The sequence below is a fragment of the Tenrec ecaudatus genome, chromosome 5 (genome assembly GCF_050624435.1).
Source record: "Tenrec ecaudatus isolate mTenEca1 chromosome 5, mTenEca1.hap1, whole genome shotgun sequence".
Taxonomy (NCBI): domain Eukaryota; kingdom Metazoa; phylum Chordata; class Mammalia; order Afrosoricida; family Tenrecidae; genus Tenrec; species Tenrec ecaudatus.
In genome coordinates this window covers 152,869,626-152,882,651 of record NC_134534.1, presented here as the reverse complement: position 1 = coordinate 152,882,651, position 13,026 = coordinate 152,869,626, and the positions used below count along the sequence as shown (strand labels likewise).

Sequence of the window (13,026 nt, the reverse complement as noted above, 5' to 3'; positions counted from 1 at the left end):
TGCAATCTCCAATGTCTTCTCTAAAAAAGGTGCATACGGATATATACAAATCGATACAGAGAGAAAGATAAAGCACAAGGGGCAAAGGGAAAACATCTAAGGAAGTAGCTATGGGAAATTATATCAACGTCAGAAGTTGCAAAAAGCTCACTTCCAATAAAATAACCCCAGATCTTTCTATTTCCTTTCTTGGTTTTTTTTTTCATTTCAATTTTTTTTCAGGGGAGAGTGCAAACGCAGTCCCCCACTACCACAAATTATGCAGTTGAGTTTCCCAGATTTGGGGAAATCGCAGGGGTCAGCACACTCACAGTGCAATGGGTGAGCCTCGCCCTGGGAAAACCACCTTCCTGATCCTGGTGTCTCCCCTGCCAGGTAAGTATGTCCCCCCGATCTTTCTTCTCCAGCATAACCTCTCCCTATACTTGGGGCATCCTACACTTATGCCTCCAGCTCTAGTCTCTGCGGATCTTCAGGGGCCCACTTAGCGTCTCACACCTGTTGTTTGTTAGGTGCCGTCATGTTAGCCTGTGACTCACGGGATCCGGTGAACTGCAGAATGGAAAGCTGCCCAGTGCCACGCCATCCCCAGGATCAGTTGCAGATACAAGGCATGGGCTCCATAGAGCTTGTGTTGGCTGGTCTCTGAAGGTCTTTCTTCCTAGTCTGTTTTAGTCTGGAAGTCTCACTGAAACCTAATCCGCATCATAGCAACACACAAGCCCCACCTACAGAGGACCCGCTGCCCGTGAGGTGCACGGGCTGGGACGTGAACAGAAATCTCTTGCATGGAAGGTAAGGGTTCTATCCCTGACCCAACATTGCATTTACCCCACATCTTGACAGTCACATCTTTTCACAAATGTATATCCTTAAGACTAAAATACACACTGTTAGGCGTTCAAGTTTATATTTTTAAGAAAGAAGAAAAGGAATTTGTTGACTCACAAAACTGAAAACTTTAGAGTAGATGGTTTCAGGGATAGTTGAAAAGATATCTCCTAAAAAAAATTTCTTTTTTAAAGTACGGTCAGTCCTCCTCTGGACCAGTGAATGGGACTTTGCTTGGCTCTAGGGCCTTTCTTTGAATTGATGGTCAGTTAAGTTAATGAGGTCATACCAAAGTAGGGTGGGTCTCAAACCCTCTGAGTGGTGTCTTATAGAAAAGGAGAGTAGAGTCAGGGACAGGGTCACCCAGGAGGAGGTGCCAGGGGACAGGCCAGGGTTACCTGGGGCCTGAAGAGGCAGGAAGAACCTCTGCCTAGAACAGACAGAGAGAGCATGGGTCAGCCACGGACACGAAGGTGCGTTTCTGCACATGCTTGCCCACGTGACTGGGAGACAACAAATTTCTGTTCTAACAAAAAAAGGTGTGGGCCAGAAGTTAATTGTTTATTTTCCAAGTTCTTTACAACCAAACTCGCAAAATAGAAGTACTCAGAAAAGCAAGGTGTACAATCATAATGTCCACGACTGTGTGTTACCTCGTTTGGGCTTTAATGTTAAATAAGGCTCATGGCGCTGGTTGTTCAGCGGTAGAATTCTTGTTGTCCATCCTGGTGACTTGGGTCTTATCCCTGGTCAATGCTCCTCATGTGCAGCCACCTCCCAACTGTCAGGGGAGGCTTGCTTGTGGCCATGATGCCGAACATGTCCGAGTGGAATTTCCAGACCAAGATGAACTAGGAGGAAAGGCCTGGCTATCTAGTTCTGGAAATCAACCAGCGACAGCCCCGTGGATCTGGATCCCATGGTCTGATCGGTAACTGATTGCAGGGATGGCACAGGACTGGGAGTGTGTCATTCCATCGTACATGAAGTTCGGTTTCCTTCTTTCTCTTTTACTCCAAGCTTACGCACCAACTCAAGGTCAGCTAACAGGCGGCAGTAGTGTAGAGCCAGAGTGCCAGGGTCAATGTCTTGGGTCTCACCCCTGACTTTAAAGTCCTGTAATAGGCGTGGATCCTGGATAAGTCTTCCAAGTTTTCGACCTCACCATTTCTTCACTGGTCAAACGGGGATGCTGACAGCAGCATTCGGCTGTGTGGCGTGTTAATGTAAGGGTGACTGATGAGTTCAGAAGATCCAGGATTTACTGAGCACCCACCAATCTGATAGCTAAAAAACAAAACAAAAGCAACGACAAAGCTTTCTATTGCACATTGGGTGGAAGTTTACAGAGCAGGTGAGGTTGCCGGTCAACAACTGATGTCTTAAGGACTTATCTAAAACAAGCAGCCTTCTGCCTGAGACGTCAGCTAAGCTCACACAGAAAGCGCACAACAATCCAAGGACTGTAAATAGTAAAATCTTCGTTATTTTTCTCTCACAGAGTTTTATATATGTCCCACACTTGCTTTCTTTTCTGCATGATTTCTGCTAAGACATCATAGTTTAGTCTTCTTGACTCCCCTTTGTCAGTATTTTTTTTTCCTCCTGACCTGTTCTCCTGATTCTTTCCTTGTCTTTGATTTGGGAAAGTTTGATTATGATACAGCATGGTGATTTGGGTGGGGAATCTCTCCTGTTTGGGGTTCATTCTGCTTCTTGAATGCATATCTTCCAGTCTTTCATGATGGTAGGGATGCTTTCTTCCAAAAATGCTTTTACAATTCTATCTGTGCTTTCTGTTGCTTCTTCCTGTTCTGGAATTCTGATCACACACACGTCATTCTTCCTGAAGGTGTCCTCACATATATAGAATAAATTTTTTTTTAATTTTTAATAAATCATTTTGTTGGGGCTCATACAACTCATCACAATCCATACATACATCAGTTGTGTAAAGCACCCTTATACATTCGTTGCCCTCATCAATCTCAAGAATAAATAAAATTTTAAAACAATAACTTAGCAAATGGGGGAAAAATCATAAATAATAATTGATAAAACCCTTCCGTCATGAGTCTACAGGAAATTAAGCATTGGTGGGAATGTAAATTGATACAACATTTCTAAAAGCACAGTTATCTAAAATCTACCTAAATTTATACTTACAATCACACATTTAATAATATATCATGCTGAAATACATGTGGGGAAAGTAAATGTACAAATATCACTTGTAATAGATAAAAATATTATAAAAAGCTTTTATATCCACAAGCATGGACTAATTAAAAGGATGCATTAAATACATATGTGCTGTTATAGAACATTGTTCCCAGTTTATTTTCAAAGATAATTTTAGGATAATATTGATCCTATAAGTATTTTTTTTAAGTATTTTTTTTAATCCATATGTAAGAATATTGGTGAGTCTATTTCTTGGGGTTTCTTGTGAGCAGCATTTCTGAATTGTAATAACAAATATAAAGTTTCTTTTGTACTCTTAAAAAATAAAAAAACCTCTGGATAGGACAGAGGCTGTACACTGGTACATATGAGGGCTGGAGGTACAGGGAATCCAGGGTGGATGATACCTTCAGGACCAAGGGTGTGAGGGACTATGCTTGGAGAGTGGAGGGTGAGTGGGTTGGAAAGGGGGAACTGATTACAAGGATCCACATGTGACCTCTTCCCTGGGAGAGGGACAGCAGAGAAGGGGGGAAGGGAGACTCCGGATAGGGCAAGATATGACAAAATAATGAGGTATAAATTACCAAGGGCACATGAGGGAGGGGGGAAAGGGGAGGGAGGGGAAAAAAAAAAGAGGACCTGATGCAAGGGGCTTAAGTGGAGAGCAAATGCCTTGAGAATGATTGGGGCAGGGAATGTATGGATGTGCTTTATACAATTGATGTATGTATATGTATGGATGGTGATAAGAGTTGTATGAGTCCGTAATAAAATGTAAAAAAAGAAAAGAGGAGAAAAAAATGATTAGGGCAAAGACTGTACAGATGTGCTTTATACAATTGATGTATGTATATGTATGAACTGTGATAAGAATTGTATGAGCCCCTAATAAATTGTTTTAAAAAATAAAATAAAATAAAATAATTAAAAAAAAAGAAAACTCTGAAAATAGTAAAACCAAGAAAAAAAATTAAAAAAAAAAATAAATAAACCTAACCAATAATCTGCAATCAGCAAGTTACTTAAAAATAATAGAAGAAAAGTTTATTTATTATTTTTTCTTTTACAGCTTCTGCTTTTTGTGTTCTGTTTAACAAATCTTTGCCTAATCTAGTACCACAAAGGTAATCTATGTTTTATCCTAGACATCTAAGAATTTGGGTCTTACATTTTTTTAAATGTATGTTCTTATTGGGTGTCATTGGGCTGGTTCCCCCTCATAGAAACCTATGTACAACCTGCATACAAAGAATGACACACCTGCACCATCCGCACAGTTGTTCTCCTGATTGAGACTATTGTCATAGCCAAACTCCTTTCATCAAATGCTTATAGAAATGAAGAGAAAAACCGACCAATAATACAATAAAACTAGGGGACTTTCATACATCACTTTCAAGCAAAGATGAATCAGCTAGAAAGAAAGTCAAGACGTAAACAACAACACAACCAACAGAACAAGTTACATTTTTCTGATGTACATGGACTCTACTCCAGAGTAGATCATATGTTAAGCCCTAAAACAAGCATCAATAAAATTTAAAACCTCGAGGTCCTTCGAACCATCTTTTAAGATCACAATGCTATAAAATTAGGAATCAACAATAGGATGAAAAAACAAAAATGAAAATCAATGACATGGAAATTGAACAACAGTTTACTGAAAAATCATTGAGTAGGGGGAGAAATGAGGAGCACAATTTAAAATTCCTTGAGACAAATGAGAACAAAAATACAACAAACCAAAATTTCTGGGACAGAGGAAGAGCAGCACCCGGAAGGCAATTTATAGCAATCAGTGTGCACATCAAAAAGGAAGAATTAAAACAAACATCATGACACACCATCTACAACAACCGGAACAAGAGCAGCAAAGCAAATGCTCAGACAGTGGAAGAAAATAAACACTAAAGATTAGAGCAGATATAAATGAAAAGGGAAACCAAGATGAGAAGTTAGTTCTTTGAAAGGATAAACCAAGATTGATAAACCACAGGCAACGGAAAAGGTCAAAAAGCAAATATCACAAATGAGAAATTAAATAGGGGACATCACAACAGAATCAACAAAAATTTAAAAGCTAACCATGAAATACTCTGAAAAATAATATTGCAACAAACTTGAAAACCTAGACGAAATGGACAAATTTCTAGAAACACAGTACTTACTTTAATTAACTCAGCTTGATGGAGAAAGCCTCAACAGACCTCAAATACAAGGAGAAATAGATCTGATCATTAAAGATCTCCCAACACCTGGAGGCTCAGATCCACCCAGAAGCAACTCATCATGATCTGCTTTCCAAAAATCAGACAGGCAAAACTCCGCCCTGCCACATACGAGGTCGCCATGTCTTGAAGCTGACTCCACACAGCTGGTTCATTACAGAGGAGTAGAGCTGCGGGATCACCCAGTAAATTCACGTGTCAATATGTTAAGGACTCTCAGCTGTTTTGCAGAGTTGCTATTACATTTTGCACCAACGTCAGCAAGGAATGTCATTAAGTTTCTGTACATGCTTCCCCAACACGTGTTATCATCCATCTTTTGATTATAGACATCCACTGAGTATGAAGTAATATCTCATTGTGATTTTAATTGCATTCCCCTAAATGACTCAAGATGGTGATCATCTTTTTCTGTAATTAGCCATTTGTATGTAGTCTTTATGCATGTTTATCCTAATCCTTTGCCCATTTTTAAATTAGGTTGTTTGTATTGATATTTTTTACAAAACAACCTTCTCACCTTCAAAGGACTCTCCATTACACATCATACATTTGTCAAATCTGCAGTTCCATCCTTGGAAACATTTTCAAACTCATCTCTTTGGACGGCAGACAGCACCTCCCTAGTTTTTCTTTCACCTCTTCTACGCGTATCATCCAATCGCTGTCCTTTCATGTCCCTCTTCATTTGTGGAAACAAAAAGAAGTCGCATGGAGTGAGTAAGGTGTGTGGGGCAAGAGAGGCATGCTGATTTTTTGCCCAAAACTGGCACACTGAGATGGTCGCATGAGCAGGTGCATTGCTATGGTGGCAAAACCAGTCCTGCATCTGCCACAAATCAGGTCTTTTTGGGTCACACACTGTTACACAATCTTTCCAGAACCTCTAAATAGAAAGCTTGATTAACAGTCTGACCTGGTGAAACAAACTCCAAATGCACTACATTTCCCCCCATTCTGGAAGTTGGCAGATATCCAGCATAAGGTTTGTCATCCATCAATTTCACCTTTTTTGAAACAAGAAAACCACTGGTACATTTGAGTTTTTCCCACAGTGCTCTCCTTGTAAGTTGTGTTCAACATCACAAAGTTTCTGCCAATTTTTCCTAAGCAGGAAACAAAATTTTACAGCCATGTGCTGTTCTCTTAAATCAACTATCACCCCCCACCAAAAAAAAAAAAAAAACCCGAAGTTCAAGCGAAACTGCTTTTATGAAAAAATTCACTGTGACCAGAGAGAACCTTCCCAAGCGACACCGCTGGGTGCACTAATTCAGAGCAAGTTGCCGGATGCTCACCTAGTGAGGAAAGCACCACTCTGTCCAACACAATTTTGGATTTTTTGGAGGGTGCCAAGTAAAATATTATTTACAATTTAAAAAAAAAAAGCTCCCAACATCAAAAAGTGCAGGACCAGGGGAATTCTGCCAATCATTTAGAGAAGAAGCATTAGCAGCATCCTTTACAAACTATTCCACAATAGAAAAGGATAATGTGCTACAAAGTCATTTTATGAAGCAAGTATAACCCTGATACCTAAGCCAGGCAACGACATCAGTAGAATTGAAAATTATAAACTAATATCCATGATGAATATAGATTCCAACAAAATTCTAGCCAACAGAATTCAATAAAACATTTAAAAAATACATCATGTAAGATATGAAAATAATAATAATTTATCAAGGGGCCATGAGGATGAGGGGAGGGGGAAAAGAGGAGCCGACACCAAGGGCTCAATAGAAAATAAGTGTCGAGAAAATAATAACAACGTATGTATAAATGTGCTTGATACAACTGATGTATGGATTGTTACAAGAGCTGTAAGAGCCCTCAATAAAATGTTTATTTTTAAAAATGGAAGAAACCAACATCGTGACCAAGTGGGATTCATACCAGGTATGCAAGGATGGCTCAATATGAGAAAAGCAATCAATGCAATCCACCATATGCACAAAACAATGGAAGAGAGCCATATGATTATATCAATTGATGCAGAAAAGGCATTTGATAAAATTCACCATCCATCCTTGGTAACAATGAACAAAATAGGAAAAGAAGGGAAGTTTATCAACATAATAAAGGCCATACATGCATAACCAACGACTAGGATCTTACTTAACAGAGAGAAATTGAAAGTATTTTCCCTCTGAACGAGAACTAGACAGGGTTGCCCTTTACCACCACTCTTATTTAATGTAGCCCTAGAAGTCTTAGTCAGAGAGAGAAGACAACACACAGATATTAAAAGCACCTAAATAGCCAAAGAAGAAGCAAAACCTCTATTTTCAGGTGGCATAATCTGATACGTAGGAAACCTCAAGGACTCAATTTTTAAATTGCTGGAACATCATCAATCATCCTCATGGGACATATGACAATTCCATTGATATTGTCATCTGGTATCGAATTTAAAATACTGTTGAGAAAAAGAAAATATACACATATAGGAAGTAGAGTTGATGGTGGCAACATGAATGAAGTAAAGCCTGTGGGAAGGGAGGCTTCCAGATCTTCATTTGCTGATAGCGTACAATTCAAGGTAAGGAGAAAAATCCACTAACGATCAGAACCTGGAATGTGCCAAGTATGAATCTAGGAATATTGGAAGTCATGAAAATGAGATGGAATGCACAAAGATCTATAGCCTAGGCATATGTGAGCTGAAATGGACTAGTATTAGCCATTGTGAAACAGAACATCCTATGGTTCACAACCAAGAGGAATGGTGGTGCATTCCTTGTCCAAAAGGACATTTCAAAGTCTATCTTGAAATACAATGCAGTCTGTGATAGGATTATATCTACCAGCTTTTAAGGAATCCCAATTAGTGCAACCTTTATTCAAATTTATTAACCAACCCTGAAAACAATGATGAAGAAATTGAAGAATTCTGCCACTGTATTTAGTCTGAAATTGATTAAACATGAAATCAAGATGCATTCTAATTAGTGGCAATTGGTATGCAAAAGTTGGAAACAAAAATAAAAATTAGTTGGAAAAATAGGATCTTGGTGCTGGAAACAAGGCTGGAGATCATATAAAAGAATATTGAAAGACCAACCACTTGTTCATAGCAAATGGCAACTATATACATGGTCTTCTCCAGATGTAATACACAGAAACCAAATTCAACTACCTCGGTGGGAAGAGACGATGGAGAAGCTCAATATCAGCAGCTAAAACCAGGCCAAGGGCTGACTGTTGATCAGGCCATCAATTGCTCTTCTGCAAATTCAGGTTGAAGGTGAAGAAAAAGAAAACATGTCCATGAGAGCCCAAACCAGCTTGTTTCAAACCTCCTGTCCCCTCCAAAAAAGGAACAAAACATTCATCCACACAAAGCTATGGGTGAATTTCTGAAGTATGACACTAAGTGAAAGATGTCAAACACAAAAGACTATAAACTGTATGATTCTATTTATATGAAATTCTAGAAAATGTGGGGGGGGGAGTGTATAGAAAGCAGATCTGTGGTTTTAAGGGGCTGAGGGGAGGATCAACTGCAAAGGGCCACAAGGTTCATTGTCTCCGAGAGCATACTTTCCTAAACTTATTTGGCCTCCCTTTCAGAAACAAAACAAAGCTAAAAAACAGCTCCATCCTGGCAATTAAAAGCTTTTGTACATAGCCCTTAATCCAGGATTAAGTGTAGGTATCTGCTTTGCAGTCCCTGGCCATTCCCATGCCCTCCTAGAAGGTGGTTTCACCTACTTTGGGAAACACTTGTTTAGAGTTTCATGGTGAAGTTAAACTATTTTTAATTATATAAATTCAACTTTTGTCTAAAATGAGAGAAATTTATTTTATGTAAAGTAAAAGAATTTTTTCAAAACTGTGTATTTTGGTTTTTTTTACAAAACAACCGTATCACCTTCAAAGTACTCTCCATTATACTTAATCCATATTCCAGGTCTGAGATGCCATTCTTGGAAACATTTTTCAAATCCATCTGTTTGGATGGCTGACAGCACCTCCCTCATTGTTTCTTCACCTCTTCCGTGTTGTCAAATCTCTGTCCTTTCATGTCTCTCTTCATTTGCAGAAACAAAAAGAAGTTGTGTGTAGTGAGGTCAGGTGAGTAAGGTGTGTGGGGGCAAGAGAGGCATGCTGTTTTTGCCAAAAACTGGCACACTGAGATGCCTGCATGAACAGGTGCATTGTCATGATGGCAAAATCAGCCCCCAGTCTGCCATAAATCAGATGTGTGTGTGTGATACTATTACGCTATCTTTAAAGAACCTCTAAATTAAAAGCTTGATTAAAAGTCTGACCTGGTGGAATGAACTCCAAATGCACTACACCCCTCACATCAAAAACCAAAAAAGCCCAAATGAGTATCATCTTGATCTTTGATTTCACTTGAGCTTTTTTAGGGGGGTGAGGTGACAACGGTGTCTTACACTGGCTTGATTGATGTTTGCTTTTGGGGTCGGCAGAACAGCACTATGTCTCATCACCAGAAATGACCTTGGGGAAAAAGTCTGGGTCACTTTGGAGCTGTTCTTTCAAAGCATGGTATGTTTCCACTCCAGGCTCTTTTTCTTGGTGAGTCAGAACCCAAGACACAAATTTCACAGCGACCCTTATCATTTCCAAATTGTCCATTAAAATTCACTGAACCTAGCTGAAAGTTAGTCCAGATAACACCCCCATCTCTTCAATGGCCCATCATCAGTTTTCAAACACAAATACATGCATTTTGTTGGCATTTTCATCCATTTGGGATGTTGATGGACATCCAGAACAAGGTTTTCATCCATCAACACTTCACCTTTTTTTTTTAAAGCATTTCACCTTTTTGAAATGAGAGAACATCTCGTACACTTGAGTTTTTCCCCATAGTGCTGTCCTTGTAAGCTGTGTTCAATGTCACAACAGTTTCTGTGGCATTTTTTCCTGAGCAGGAAAAAAACTTTCACAGCCACACACTGTTCTCTTAGACCAGCCTTCACGAAAAATGAGGTTTGGGCAAAACTGCTTTAATGAAAAAATTCACTGTGACGAGAGAACCTTTCTGGATGATACCATGGAGCGCACTAACTCAGAGTGAGTTGCTGGATGCTCGCCTAGTGGGGAAAATGCATACTATAAAATCCCACCCAGGGAGCTTTTTTTCCGGGTTATTTTGGATATTCTCTCGTATACCTTAATAAAATTATTTTTAATACAGATTAAAAATGAATAAATGTGTTCCTCCTAACCCCTCCTTTTTTCTCTAATTCACCTTGACTCAATAATTCAGAAACACAGCTAGGATGCTTCTTAGAAGCAAGAGTGGTGGGACGTCCCTCACATTCTTTAGACGTTCTTTCCTAGAGAAGGATGGCATGCTTGGTAAAGTAGATCAGCAGAAAGAGTAAGAGCCTCAAGCAGATGGACTGTCCCGTGTCCTCACAAATGGACTTCACGTGGCCGCAGTTGGGAAGCTACCACTGGACTCCTCGGTGCTGCATGTGAGGTCACAGTATACTGGAACCTACCCGCCAACACCTAACAACAACAACAAAGTTCAGTATGTGTTTCCCCCAGGAGAAAAGTGATCCTCGGTTTATATTGGGGGGAAATGGTCAAATTCTTTAAAAAAAAACAACAACTAAAATACATACTATTATACTTCAACTGATGACTCGCTAAAGAAATTATTGTACATGATACAATGAATTATTACTGAGAAATTGTGGTAGGCAGATTAATAACTCTTTAAAGATATCTGAATCCCTGAACCTGTAACTATGAAGCCTTACTGGAAAATCTGACTTTTTAAAAAACAACAGTTTTATTGGCATGTAATTCACAGATCATAATTCACAATTCAATAGTTCAATCGTATTAAGGAGAGTTGTACAATCATCACCACGGTCCATTTTAGACCATTTTCTTCTGTCTTGTACTCGATGTCATTAGTTTACCATTTCCCCCTAAAGTTGACATCGTAGATGCTGTTAAATTGGGAATCTGGAAACTGCAGGAAAGGTGTAAATCGACAACTCATTCAGCAATAAGCGATTTAGTCTCTGGTGTTGGCTCCTGTGAGTCAGATGGCACCTGAGGCTGCTGATTAGAGGCTGACTAGACCAAGAGGGACCCTGACGTTGGCGCCCTGCAGAAGGCATGAGCATCTATCTGAGTCCAATGTTGTTGATGTTAGGTGGCATGGAGTTGTCTCCGGCCACACTGACCTTACGCACAACAGAACAAATTCTGCCCCACCCTTCGCCATCCTCGCAACTGTTCCTATGTTTGAGTCCATTGATGCAGCTCAGAGCGAGCCTTCCTCTTTTTTGCTGCCCCTCTTCTTTACGAAGCACGTTGTCTTTCTCCAGGGACTGGTCTCTCCTGACAACATGACCTTGGTATGTAAGACGAAGTCTTGCCATCCTTGTCTCTAAGGAGCACTCTGGCCATGCTTTTTCCAAGACAGACTTGTTTGTTCTTGTGGTAGTCAATGGTACTTTCAATGTTCTTCCCCAGCGCCATAAATTCCAATGCATCAATTCTTCTCCAGCCTTCCTTATTCAGTGTCCAGCTTTCACAGCCACATGAGTCAATTGAAAAAATACCATGGCTTGGGTCAGGTGCACCCAGGTCTTCAAAGTAACCTTCTTGCTTTTCAACATTTTAAAGAGGCCTTGTGCAGCAGATTTACCCAATGCAATGTGTTTCAATACCTTGACTGCTGCCTCCATGAGAATTGATTGTGGATTCAAGCAGGACAAAATCTTTGACAACATCAATCTTTTCTACATTTATCATGACATTACCTACTGGTCCACTTGTGAGGATTTTGTTATCTTTACATTGAGTTGTAATCTCTTCCATCCAGTTCTTGGAGCCTTGTTTTGGGCTAATGCTCCCAGCGTGGCTTGAACTTCTTCCTTCAGCGCCATCGGTTCTTGCGCACATGCTGTCTGCTGACATGATGGGATGTTGACAGCTCTTTTTGGCACGGTGACTGTGTTCTTTCCATCTTCTTTTGGTGCATCCTCCATCGTTCAGTGTTTTGCCCATGGACTCTTTGAATATTGGAACTCAAGGCTTGAACTTTTCTTTAGTTCTTTCCATTTAAGATACGCTGAGCATGCTCTTCCTTTTTGGTTTTCTAACGCTAGGTCTTTGCACATTTTGTTGTAATATTTGACTTTGTCTTCTCAAGCTGACCTTTGAAATTCTGTGTTCAATTCTGTGACTCCATCAATTCTTCCACTGCCCTTCGCTACTCTGTGATTAAGAGCAAGTTTCAGCGTCTCTTCTGACATCCACTTTGATCATTTCTTCCCTTCGTGGGTTTTTTAAAGACCTTTTACTTTCTTCATGAATGTTGTTCTTGATGTCCTGCCACAGCTCATCAGGCCTTCTGCCATCCGTGTTCCGTGCATCAAATATGTTCTTGGGATGTTCTCTAAGTTCAGATGTGATCGACTCCAGGAGGTGTTTTGCCTCTCGTGAGCTTGCTTTCCTTTTCTCCAGCCTGAGCTTACAGAGGAGCAATTGGTGGCCTGCGCCACAGTCAATCCCTGGCCTGATTTTAGCTGCCGATAGAGTTTCTACATTGTGTCTTCCCACAGATACAGTCTGTTTGATTTCTGTGTATTACAGCTAGAGAAGTCCATGTGTATAGTCACTGTTTGTGTTGTTGAAAAAAAAGGCATTCTGTGAACTAGTCATTGGCCTTGCCAAATTCTATCATGCGATCTCCAGCTTCGTTCCTGTCACCAAGACCATATTTTCCAACTGCCGAGTTCCTTCTTTTTCGTTTGCAGCTTTCACATTCTAATTA

General features: G+C 40.0%; 1 non-coding gene across 1 annotated transcript; it reads right to left on the bottom strand.

Annotated features, from left to right (window-relative positions):
• Positions 1 to 219: 219 nt before the first annotated feature.
• LOC142449683 (U1 spliceosomal RNA) lies at positions 220 to 383 on the bottom strand. The gene has a single exon (XR_012784806.1). It is a non-coding gene; the product is annotated as a U1 spliceosomal RNA (small nuclear RNA).
• Positions 384 to 13,026: the final 12,643 nt, after the last annotated feature.